Source organism: Lithobates pipiens, unplaced genomic scaffold (assembly GCF_037356315.1).
Source record: "Lithobates pipiens isolate NorthernLeopardFrog02 unplaced genomic scaffold, aLitPip1_a1.2 Scaffold_28, whole genome shotgun sequence".
NCBI lineage: Eukaryota > Metazoa > Chordata > Amphibia > Anura > Ranidae > Lithobates > Lithobates pipiens.
This window is the reverse complement of record NW_027507789.1, coordinates 29,661,910-29,675,211: the sequence shown is the minus strand read 5'-3', so window position 1 is coordinate 29,675,211 and position 13,302 is coordinate 29,661,910. Positions and strand designations below refer to the sequence as shown.

The 13,302-nt window shown below is 46.6% G+C and overlaps 1 protein-coding gene across 2 annotated transcripts in view; it reads left to right on the top strand.

Moving 5' to 3' along the window:
- Positions 1-495: 495 nt before the first annotated feature.
- Positions 496-13,302, top strand: part of GSS (glutathione synthetase) — a 52,655-nt gene continuing 39,848 nt past the window's right edge. The window contains exon 1 of one of the 2 annotated variants that reach the window (XM_077458981.1): positions 496-633. The gene's annotated coding sequence lies outside the window, so the exon portion shown is untranslated. The remainder of the gene's footprint in view (positions 634-13,302) is intronic. The other variant, XM_077458982.1, reaches the window with a different exon arrangement.

Sequence of the window (13,302 nt, the reverse complement as noted above, 5' to 3'; positions counted from 1 at the left end):
AGACACAAATGAGGAGGAATGAGGGACAGAGGGACAGAGGGACATTGCTCCAAATCAGGGACAGTTGGGAGCTATGCATTTTGGAATAGGGCTGTAACATAAAAAAATGTGGAAAAAGTGAAGCGTTGTGAATACTTTTTGCATGCACTGTAGGTTATTATTATTATACAGGATTTTTAGAGCAAAAAACTGTTTGCACAAGTGATTCTTATCCAACTTTCATAAAGATTTGCCATGCAATCTAAAAGGTGCACAGGAATCTTCCTCTACTGCCAGAGATAAGAATCTGTGCCAATCAAAAAACAAAAACAAAAAAAAATAATACTCTGCACACATGTATAAGGTAATCATCACTCTTTTCCTGTTCATATGAGAATTTCCTCCGCTGATTGGCCGCCTGTCACATTCTAACCACACCCACCCAGCGGCTCAGCTGCACAGTCATGATGAAAGAGCGGTCTCGAGCAGCCAATCAGTTACCGTTCCCTTTCTCGCAACGTGCGTTCCAAGCCTCCCTTTCACGTCCAATCAGGAAGTGGGGTTGAGTTGAGCTCCGCCCAGGTACTTTGAAGCTGTGCACGTCAACTGAGGTGCGCGCGGGGTCCAGAGATCTGGGGATCGGAGGAGATTCAGGTGAGTTCTAAGACGTGTCATTGAGAATTGTAAGATAGCGGTGACACACAATGCAGTGCTGTGGGCTGTGCTCTGTATATGACATATCCATTTCCCTGTGCACAGCTCAGCCCCTCTCATTGTATATCAATAATAAGAACTTGTTTGTATATTTCATTGGGTGATGACAGGTGCATGTTGCATGTATATAAGGCAGTTCTTCGTGAACACGCACAAAATTGCATCACGTGTGTTCTGCGAGTTGTCGCTCATTCGTCTCAATGGCCGCCCTACACACCATGCGCCTGTTTGAGCTTCAAGCTTTGCGTGTTTTAGCTGCGCTTTTAATTTTTTTTGTGATTTAAAAAAAAGTGTTGTTGTGTTTGGGGGATCATTAACAATGAATGGCATCACATTTACCCACCTCAATACAGGGCACTTAAAGAGGAAGTAAACCCTGATGGGTTTACTTCCTCTTTTTTTCCCTGCAAAGGTAAAGCATAATGGACTACTATGCATCGCATAGTAGCTCATTATGTGTCACTTACCTGACACAGGAGCCAGCGAAGTCGCCGCTGTCACCTGTAGTCCGCCGCATCCATCTTGGTTGTGGCGTCTCTCGCAGCTCCGACGAATGACAGCGGAGAAGCCGCAATGACGTCACTCCCGCGCATGCGCACGGGAGTCGCGTCTCGGAGCTCCGACGCTGCCATTCGCCGGAGCCGCGATGACGTCACTCCCGCGCATGCGCACGGGAGTAGACAAATTTGGCAAATCCATTCTTGGACTTGCCGCATTTAGTGCGCCTGCGCGCCGCTGTCTACGGCGCATGCGCCGTAGACAGCGGTGCCCATTTTCGGGCAAATATCTCCTAAACCATATAGGTTTAGGAGATATTACTTGGACCTACAGGTAAGCCTTAATCTAGGCTTACCTGTAGGTCAAAGTTGTTTGGAAGGGTTTACTTCCATTTTAAACACCTTCCTGCCCAGACCAATTTTGAGCTTTCAGCGCTGTCGCACTTTGAATGACAATTGCGCGGCCATGCTACACTATACCCAAATAAAACTTTTATAATTTTTTTCCCCACAAATAGACCTTTCTTTTGGTGGTATTTGATCACCTCTACGGTTTTTATTTTTTGCTAAACAAAAAAAAAAAAGACTGAAGATTTTGAAAAAAAAAAAAATGTTTTTTTTTTTGTTTCAGTTTCAAAACTTTGTAAATAAGTACGTTTTCTCCTTCACTGATAAGGCGGCACTGATGAGCTGGCACCAATGAAGTGGCACTGATATGTGGCATGGATAGGTGGCACTGATAGGTGGCATGGATGGGCACTGATAGGTGGCATGGATGGGCACTGATAGGTGGCACGGATGGGCACTGATAAGCGACATTGTATTGCATTGTTTTGTACTGATGGGTGCCAAACAATAATGCATGCCAATCAGTGATGCCCATTGTGGGTACTGATTGGCATCCATTGTGGGCACTGATTGGCATCCCTGGTGGTCTAGGATGGCATACCTGGTGCTGGGCATCCCTGGTGGTCCAGTGTGGGCATCCTCGGGGGGGCTGTGCTAATAATCGATTAGCACAGACCCCCCCCCCGACAGAGGAGCAACCGATTGGCTCTCCTCTACTCACGTCTGACAGACGCAAGTGAGGAAAATCTGATCACCGGCTCTTCCGATTTACACTGTGATCAGCCGTGATTGCACACAGCTGATCACGTGGTAAAGAGTCTCCGTCGAAGACTCCTTTACCGAGATCGTAGTTGCGGGGTGTCAAACTGACACCCCGCAACAACGATCGCCGCAATGCATGCCCCCGGGGACGCGCATCGGTTCAAAATCCTGAGGACATCCTATGACGTCCGGTCAGGATTTTGAAACCACTTTGCAGCCGTCATTTGACTATTGGCGGGCGGCAAGTGGTTAAACATTTTATTTATTTTATTTGCAAATTTTGTAAATGAATGCAAAAAATCGCAGCGCTTTGTACATGCCCGCGGGATTCTATAGTGATGTACAACCCCTGCACGTATGGCAGACCATTCATTTCAGTGGGCTGTTGTATGTGCGAGAAATGCAGAAAGGTCCCTGATCCACTTTGTGCATAAGATCAGATTGCCCAGGCAACAGGCTCCACCTTCTTCCACAGGGCCACATCAAGTTTGCGGCTGCGGGGTGAGCACAGGGGCCCATCCTAAGGTCACAGACGCCTGGGTGCAGAAATATTTCTGGTGCCCCCCCACAAGGACGTGGTCATCTTATTAACTCCTCTCTCTTTACAAATGTTTCTATGGCAATGGGTCAATGGCAGAACATGTGAGGCGGGCAAAGAATGCAGGCGCGGCACGGGTGGCGGGCAGAGAATGCAGGCGCGGCACGTGAGACTGGGACATGCTTCATCATAACATCAGATTGCCCAGGCAACAGGCTTCGCTTTTCTCACAGGGCCATATCAAGTTTGTGGCTGCGGGGTGAGTACAAGGGCCCATCCTAGGGTCACAGACGCCTGGGTGCAGAAATATTTCTGGTGCCCCCCCCCCCACAAGGACGTGGTCATCTTACTAACTCCTCCCCCTTTACATATGTTTCTATGGCAATGGGTCAATGGCACAACATGTGAGGTGGGCAGAGAATGCAGGCGCGGCACGGGTGGCGGGCAGAGAATGCAGGCGCGCCACGGGAGGCGGGCAGAGACTGCAGAGACGCGGCACGGGAGACTGAGACATGCTTCAGGAGACCGTCATAGACTGGAGACCTATTACGTGAGACTAATATAAATCTCTACTATACCAGAACAATAGTGAAACAGACTAGTGGTGGTATGCAGCCCCCGGGTCACAGGTTGGGCACCAGGGCATTAAACTCAAAGCTGCATATATCTGCAGCAGCCACACCTGTGGCTCCCGGTTGCCCTAGGGCCCCATTTACAACTAGTGTAGGGGGAACCAGCTTTCCTGTGCGTGTTTTTTTTTTGGTTCGTTTTAGCACAACGCACACAGGTCAACCCATTCAAGTGAATAGTCTGCCCTATGCGTGATAGATAAGCTCCAGAACCTTTTCTAGCATGGAGTGTCAGGTGGCAAAAGGCACATCTGCAAACTGTGCTTGGGGTGTCATTAACAATCACAACGTGCATTTGCAGCACATTATTCACAGGCCCTGCGTGGTAAGGTGTGACTGCAACCTAAAAGTTTGCCATATTTTTACTTCATGATATATAATGGACCATGTGGCAGGTTTTCATGAATTTAGCACCAGGCTCCTAACCGCATCCCCTAGCAGACATGTCACCACAATTCACTGATTTGGGCCCCCCCCCCCCAGTGTGAGACGGGAGCTCTGATCTGCTGAGAGCCCAGCACAGCTCGCCATGTTCACCCCCCTCATCCCCTGGATGTCACTAGCCGGCCCCCCAGTGCCACATTTTGCCCTCCTGCTGTGGCGCATAGGCCGCTCCTACCTCCATTCAAGGTGCACAGGCATGGCGGGGAAGAGTGTGGGATTTCTCAGGTGACACAGTATGTGATATTTAAAACTGGACGAGTGTGTACAAGATTTCCCGAGCCCGACAGGCTTCAGAACAGGCAGTTGGCAACACTGAATTTACTGCCAGCTGCTAATCGCGGCTGGAGGGAGGAGATCGCTCACACACAGGAGCTGACAGGCAGGAAGAAGGGGGGAAAGAAGATAGACTGTGGAATGACAGGCACATAAAGTGACCACGATATCATGGATCAGAAGCCATCATTACTGTGGTCAGTTTACAAAGAGGGACACATGAACAGGCAGGATCAACTAGGTTTTTTTTTTAATTTATTTTTTTATTTTTTTTACAGCATGGGAAGGGACAGATTAGACAGCACAAGCAGTATGCTGTTTAACCTGCTCCTCCCATCTGCCATATAGTGAAGTGACGGACTTGTTCTGGGAAGATGTCATATGATGTTCCCCCTCATTCTTGCTGTTCATGCACGCCCACGGAGGCGCATGGTGATTTGTTGGTGTATTGTGTCCCTTGGGTATACAGGAAATGCCAGTTATCAGTGCCCATCTGTGCTGCATATAGTGCCTCCTTATCAGTGCTGCATGTTAGTACCACCTCATCTGTGCACATCAGTGAAGGAGAAAAATTACTTATTTACAACATTTTACGTTGTTTTTCAAAGTATTTTCAGTCTTTTCTTTTTTTCTTTAGCAGAAAAACCCAGTGGTGATTAAATACCACCAAAAGAAAGCTCTGTCTGAAAAAAATAACAATTTAGTTTGGGTACAGCGTTGCGTGACCGCGCAATTGTCATTCAAAGTGCGAAAGCTGCTGAAAATTGGCCTGTGTAGGAAGGTGTTTAAAGTGTGTGTGGGTTTTATTTATTTATTTTGGGGTTACAACCATTTTAATGTTGTTCAGCATCTAGAGTATAGGCATACGCCATGTATGTTTGCTTTATGCAGCAGCATAACAAAAAAAAAAATCAGGTAATTAATTTTGGACACGGGGGGTATCTTGCCAACTGCTAATCCCAAGATATGACATCATTGTCTTATTCTATGGAGTCTATTGTAATCCCAGCCCCCTCCCCCTGTATGCAGCAAATCATAATGACTCCCCCCCTTTGCACTACGGCATACCTGGACTCTGACACCCCTTCTCATTCTGGATTGTTGCTTGGAGTTGACCTGAAATCCATCCCTGGATTATATAGTATTGTAACAATAAACTCTGGCCCAGCACAGTGTTATGTGAGTTAATGATTACAGACACTTTTTAACCAATTCAGCCCTGACAATTGCGTGGTCGTGCAACGCTGTACCCAAAACAAAATATGTCCTTTTTTTCCCCATAAATAGGGCTTTCTTTAGGTGGTATTTAATCACCTCTGCAGTTTTTATTGTTTGCACTATAAACAAAAAAAGACCGACAATTTTGGGGAAAAAAAAACAATATTTTTTACTTTTTGCTATAATACATGTCCCAATTTTTTTTTTTTTTTCATCGGTTTAGGCCAATATGTATTATTACGATTTTTTTTTTTTTTTTTTTTTTTTGTTACCAAAAATATGAAGAAGTGTATATTGACTGGTTTGCACAAAAGTTATAGCATCTACAAAATAGGGGATATTTATGGCATTAATAAAATATATATATATATATATATATATATATATATATATATATATATATATATATATAAAATATTGTAAGGGATCTTCCCGGGGTAGGGTGTGTTTGGACACAGTTCACAGCAGACCTTGGCGTTTATTCGTGGTACAAACAGTCCAACAAACAAAATATACAGCAACACCGTGCTTCTTGTGTATAACAGGAACAAAATAATAACAAAAAACAAACAACCTAGCCCAGCTGGGCGCTTACTAAACAGGTTCTTCTCACCTATCTGACACTTATAAACACAGCGTCTTTCGCCTGGATATCGCAGGGTGGATTTTAGCTCCAGCAGTGGCTGTGCTTGCAGCTTCCTCAAACACACAGACTGTTCGTTTCCCTGGCTGAGAGCAAACACCTGCAGGCCCGCAGAGCCTTTACCTTCCCAGGCTAATTAGGATCAAAGCTCACCTGATCCAAAACCCAGAACTGGAACAAGGGATGGGGGGTGTGGAATGACAGGTCCCTCTACCAAACCTACCTGCCATTCCATATAAACCCAGGCCCGGCAAGATTAAATAACAACTCAGCAGCATATTGCTGCTGAGAAACTGATCCATCCTGGACTTACCATCTCACACTGTGTAGCAACCTAGGTGAGATGTACACCCCCTCAACCACTTCTCCAGTGACATGTCTACATATCCCCCCCCCTCTTTTTCAGACCGGAGGGCTGAGCCTTTTGTCCCCACAGACAACTCACCCTCGACAATGCGTCAGCATTTGCCTGTAATTTCCCTGGCCTGTGTTCCACAGTGAAATTAAAGTTTTGTAAGGACAGAAACCATCTAGTCACTCTTGCATTTCTCTCCTTGTTTAACTTCATCCATGTTAGGGGGGCATGGTCTGTCACCAACTTGAATTTCCTGCCTAGCAAGTAATACTTTAAAGATTCTAGGGCCCACTTCACTGCCAAACATTCTCGCTCCACAATGGCATAATTTTTTTCGGCCGGGGTTAGTTTTCTACTCAAGTACGTCACCGGATGCTCCTCACCATTCACTACTTGTGAGAGTACTGCACCTAAGCCTGTGTTAGAGGCATCTGTCTGGACCAGAAATTCTCGCCTGAAATTGGGGGTAACTAACACAGGTGGTTGGCACAAGGCAGACTTAAGGCTTTGGAAAGCCTTCTCGGCCTCTGGGGTCCACGTGACCATTGCTGTCTTTCCGCCCTTTGTCAAGTCAGTTAGTGGAGCAGCAACTGAGGCAAAGTTCGGCACAAATCTACGGTAATAACCGGTAATACCCAGGAAAGCTCTAACCTGTTTCCTTGTCAGGGGTCTAGGCCAATTCTGTATTGCCTCAATTTTATTTAGCTGTGGCTTAATCAATCCTCTCCCAACAATGTAGCCCAGATATTTGGCCTCTTCTAGGGCTAGAGCACACTTCTCGGCATTTATGGTCAACCCTGCATCACTTATGGTATCCAACACGGCCTGTACCTTACAGAGGTGACTTTCCCAATCAGGGCTAAAAATGACCACATCATCGAGGTAGGCGGCTGAGTAATCCCGATGTGGTCGCAGAATCAAGTCCATCAACCTCTGGAAAGTTGCAGGCGCTCCATGTAACCCGAATGGCATCACTACATACTGGAATAGCCCATCAGGGGTGGAGAATGCAGTTTTCTTTTTAGCCTCGCCAGAAAGTGGAATCTGCCAGTAGCCCTTTGTGAGATCGAGGGTGGTTATGTACCTGGCGTTACCTAACTTCTCAATCAACTCATCTACCCTGGGCATAGGATAAGCATCGAACTTGGAGATCTCATTCAACTTTCTGAAATCGTTACAGAACCTCCAAGTTCCATTGGGCTTTGGGATTAGCACAATCGGGCTGGACCATTCACTCTGTGACACCTCAATTACCCCCAGATCAAGCATACGTTTTACCTCGGCAGATACGGCTTTCCTACGTGCCTCCGGTATCCTATAGGGCTTTAGGTTTACTCTGCTCCTAGGCTCAGTTTCAATGTGATGATGGATGAGGTGGGTACGCCCTGGGAGGTCAGAGAACTTGTTTTTGTTTTTCTGTAAAAATTCCAGAGCCTCCTGTTTCTGTGACACTGATAGAGCATCACCTACCTTGACTGGAGGGATTGGTGGTGACAAATTATTAACAGTATTTGTCGCCACCAAGGATTCCCTGTCTTTCCAGGGCTTGATCAAGTTTATGTGATAAACTTGGAAAGGCTTCCTTCTACCTGGTTGGTGCACCTTGTAGTTCACCTCACTGATCTTTTCAACAATTTCATAAGGACCTTGCCACTTCGCTAAGAATTTACTCTCAACAGTGGGGACTAGTATAAGGACCCTATCGCCTGGGTTGAATGTCCTGATTCTTGCGGACCGGTTGTAAATTCTACTTTGGGCCTCTTGAGCTCTCTGGAGGTGTTCCCTTACCAGGGGCATTACAGTGGCTATACGGTCCTGCATTTGTGCTACATGCTCAATAACACTCTTGTATGGGGTGGACTCACTCTCCCATGTCTCTTTTGCAATGTCCAGTAGACCCCTAGGGTGACGACCATAGACCAACTCGAATGGTGAGAACCCTGTGGATGCTTGGGGCACCTCCCTAATAGCAAACATGAGGTAGGGCAATAAATGATCCCAGTCACGACCATCTTTTCCCACCACTTTCTTCAACATATGTTTCAACGTTTTATTAAATCTCTCCACCAATCCGTCCGTCTGGGGGTGGTATACAGAGGTACGGATGTGTGAGACTTTAAATAGTTTGCATAATTCCTTCATCAGTTTTGACATAAATGGCGTACCTTGGTCAGTTAGGATTTCTTTGGGGATCCCAGTCCTAGAGAACATATAAAACAACTCACGTGCAATTGTTTTAGATGCAGTGTTTCTTAAGGGTACAGCCTCAGGATAGCGGGTCGCATAATCTATGACTACCAAAATATACTGGTGTCCTCTAGCTGACTTTACCACGGGACCCACTAAATCCATGGCAATACGCTCAAAAGGCACCTCTATAATAGGGAGCGAAACCAAAGGACTGCGAAAATGTGACACTGGGGCACTAACCTGACATGTGGGGCACGACTCGCAGTATTTTTTAATGTCATCATATATCGCCGGCCAAAAAAACCTCTGGAGAACCCTCTCTCGCGTTTTGTCAGTCCCCAAGTGTCCCCCAAGAACATGGTTATGTGCCATGTCAAGCACCTGACGCCGGTACGGCTTAGGTACCAGAAGCTGTTCCACAATCTCATCCTTAACCTTATTGACTCTATAGAAAAGATCATTAGTCACCGAAAAATGTGGAAATCTTTTTTCAGCATCTGGTTCCTGAGGTACCCCATTCATAACAGCAACCTGCTCTCTCGCATTTTTGAGAGTGGGGTCCTGTAATTGTGCAGCGCCAAAATTATCCCTAGACACCTCTAAGTCTAGTATATTTTGCTCAGTGGGAGGAGCCTCCTCCTCCCCAGCCAGGACCTGCAAAGGAGAACAATCATTTTCATCCTGCACACTTCTATCATTCACAGGGGACAAAGCAACCCCCTTAGAGGTATCCCCACTCCTTTTGGGGATTTTTCTTTTTTCCCAGAGAGCCCAGAATAATGGAAAATCGCGCCCCAATATTACATTATGCATGAGGTTTTTTACCACACCCACTTCATCTTGTACGGTGCCTTGTTCAGTCCCGACTTTAGCCAGCACTATAGGGTACACTTTTGTATCACCATGTATGCACACAACACTCATATGCTTTTTAGACTCTAAGTCCCCAGCCACCAGGCTAGCATGCACCAAGGTTACGAGGCTTCCCGAGTCCATTAACGCCTCAACGGGAAGGTCATTGATGGTAATATTGCAGATTTGCGGTTCAGTCTCTAGTCCAGGAACTGCAGCACAAGATGGTTCCGCAAACAGCGACTGACGCCGGCTAGCGTCACACTCCATGGGTTCAGTGGTAAGAGGGCAATGGGCAGACACGTGTCCCGCCTCATGGCATCTCCAACACTGGATAGGGCCTGGTCTCTTTGGCAAGGAGTCCTTTTCAGAGCCCCTTAGCCACCCGGGACCATCACCAGTCTTTTGTCCCTGAGACACCACTTGAGCCCTTTTCCCTCCATCAGCACCCCTCCACACTCCCCCAATAGATGGAAGTCTCTTACCAGCTGACAGCACAGATCTGGCGCTCCGGGGAGGTGAAGATGCTGCAGAAACATCACGGAGGTAGTCCTCAGTCGCCTGGAACCTCTCCACAAGGTTGACAAGTTCGTTTGCATTCTTAGGATCACCTTGTCCCACCCAGCGTTGTAGGTCAGTAGGAAGCGCTCGGAGGTAGCGATCCATCACGACCTTCTCTAGGATTTGTGCAGGAGTAGAAGTGTCTGGCTCCAACCACTTTCTTGCCAAATGGATTAGGTCATACATCTGGGACCTCGCTGATTTGTCCAGACTGTAGCTCCAGTTGCGTACCCTCCGGGCACGGACTGCAGTAGTAACTCCTAGTCGGGCAAGTATCTCCTCTTTTAGCCGAGTATAGTCCTTAACCTCTTGCTCACTGAGGTCATAGTAGGCCTTTTGAGGTTCACCTGTTAAATAGGGCGCAATTACCTCTGCCCACTCAGCGGCTGGTAACTTCTCTCGCTCAGCCACGCGCTCAAATACTGTTAGATAGGCCTCAACATCGTCCTCAGCAGTCATCTTTTGCAGCGCTTTCTGCACAGTCCTTCTCCCAAAAAAAATCTCTGGAGCGGCTCCCATCACTGTGGGTGGATTAGCAACCACAGGCGCCTCTCGATTTACTATCAGGTGCTCGATAAGTTATTGTTGGCTTTGGCGCAAAGCTTGCAACTCTTCCTTATGCATCTGCTGTTGTGCAGCCATGGACTGTTCATGTCGTCTATTGGCCTCTGTCTGAGCCTGCTGTTGTTGCAAACTCACTTGCATAAACTGCTTCAGCATCTCCTCCATGTTGCTGGACTGTTCTTGGAGTGTAGTTGCAGCTTTCACCCAGGACATCAGCAGCTGTAGCCAAGTCTGTCCACACCGTTGCCCCTAGCAACCGTGTTGCCCGCTACCTCCACCAATTGTAAGGGATCTTCCCGGGGTAGGGTGTGTTTGGACACAGTTCACAGCAGACTTGGACTTTATAAAGCAGACCTTGGCGTTTATTCGTGGTACAAACAGTCCAACAAACAAAATATACAGCAACACCGTGCTTCTTGTGTATAACAGGAACAAAATAATAACAAAAAACAAACAACCTAGCCCGGCTGGGCGCTTACTAAACAGGTTCTTCTCACCTATCTGACACTTATAAACACAGCGTCTTTCGCCTGGATATCGCAGGGTGGATTTTAGCTCCAGCAGTGGCTGTGCTTGCAGCTTCCTCAAACACACAGACTGTTCGTTTCCCTGGCTGAGAGCAAACACCTGCAGGCCCGCAGAGCCTTTACCTTCCCAGGCTAATTAGGATCAAAGCTCACCTGATCCAAAACCCAGAACTGGAACAAGGGATGGGGGGTGTGGAATGACAGGTCCCTCTACCAAACCTACCTGCCATTCCATATAAACCCAGGCCCGGCAAAATTAAATAACAACTCAGCAGCATATTGCTGCTGAGAAACTGATCCATCCTGGACTTACCATCTCACACTGTGTAGCAACCTAGGTGAGATGTACACCCCCTCAACCACTTCTCCAGTGACATGTCTAATATATATATATATATATATATATATATATATATATATATATATATATATATATATATATATATATATATATATATATATATATATATATATATATATATATATATATATAATATATAATATATTATATTATATAAATTTTTTTTTTTTTTTTTTTTTTTTTTTTTTTTTTTTACTACTAATGTCGGCAATCCGCAATTTTTAGCAGGACTGCAACATTGCGGCGGACACATCTGACACTTTTGACCCTTTTTTTGGGACCATTGACATTTATACAGCGTTCAGAGCTAAAAATGGCCACTGATGTATAAATGTCACTGGCAGGAAAGGGGGTAACACTAGGGGGTGATCAATGGATTAAACGTATTACCTAGTTAGTGTTTCTAACTGGGGGGCTGATGGGACTGCTTGGAGGAGGAGACCGATCGCTGTTCCTAATAACTAGATACAGCAGATCTCTCTCCTCCCCTGACAGAAAGGGGGATCGGTCTGTTTACACTGACAGATCCCCCATTCTGTGTCTCAGGTGCGATCGCCTGGCAGACAATGCCGGCCATGCACATTGATTCCTATGTCACGTGGCAATTTAAAGAGGAAGTAAACCCTGATGGGTTTACTTCCTCTTTTTTTCCCTGCAAAGGTAAAGCATAATGGACTACTATGCATCGCATAGTAGCTCATTATGTGTCACTTACCTGACACAGGAGCCAGCGAAGTCGCCGCTGATCCCTGTAGTCCGCCGCATCCATGTTGCTTGTGGCGTCTCGCAGCTCCGACGAATCACAGCGGCGCAACCGCGATGACGTCACTCCCGCGCATGCGCACGGGAGTCGCAGCTCCGCCACTGTCATACGGCGAAGCCGCGATGACGTCACTCCCGCGCATGCGCACGGGAGTCGACAAATTTGGCAAATCCATTCTTGGATTTGCTGCATTTAGTGCGCATGCGCGCCGCTGTCTACGGCGCATGCGCCGTAGACAGCGGTGCCCATTTTCGGGCAAATATCTCCTAAACCATATAGGTTTAGGAGATATTGCTTGGACCTACAGGTAAGCCTTAATCTAGGCTTACCTATAGGTCCAAGTTGTTTGGAAGGGTTTACTTCCTCTTTAAGAAGGTGCTCCTAACAACAACTTGTTATGTGTATAAAAGACACCTGTCCACAGAATCTTTCTTCGATTCAAATTTCACCATCATGGGCGAGACCAAAGAGCTGTCAAAGCACACCAGAGACAAGATTGTTGACCTGCACAAGGCTGGAATGGACTACAAGACCATAAGCAAGAAGCTTGGTGAGAAGGAGACAACTGCTGGAGCGATTATTCGCAAATGGAAGAAATGCAAAATAACCGTCTATCGCCCTCGGTCTGGAGCTCCATGCAAGATTTCGCCTCATGGTGTAAGGATGATCATGAGAAGTGAGGGAACAGCCCAGAACTACATGGGAGGAGCTTATGAGTGATCTCAAGTTGGGACTACAGTTTCCAAACAAACCATTGGTAACATGATATGCCACCATGGATTGAAATCCTGCAGCACCTGCATGGTCCCCCTCCTCAAGAAGGCATATGTACAGGCCTGTCTGGAATTTGCCAATGAACATCTAAATCAGCCATTCTCAACCAGGGTTCCTCCAGAGGTGGCTAGGGGTTCCTTGAGCTACGGCTGATTTACTTCTTGTTTGATGGTGCCTACATACTTCTGAGCCATTGCCACTTGGAGGAGCCAGTGGTATGACACCAATGATCTTTATAGCTCTCTGTAAGGGGGTTATTCTTACACTGACCGCCAAAGTAAAGGCCATTATTCCCACTGACCCCCAATGA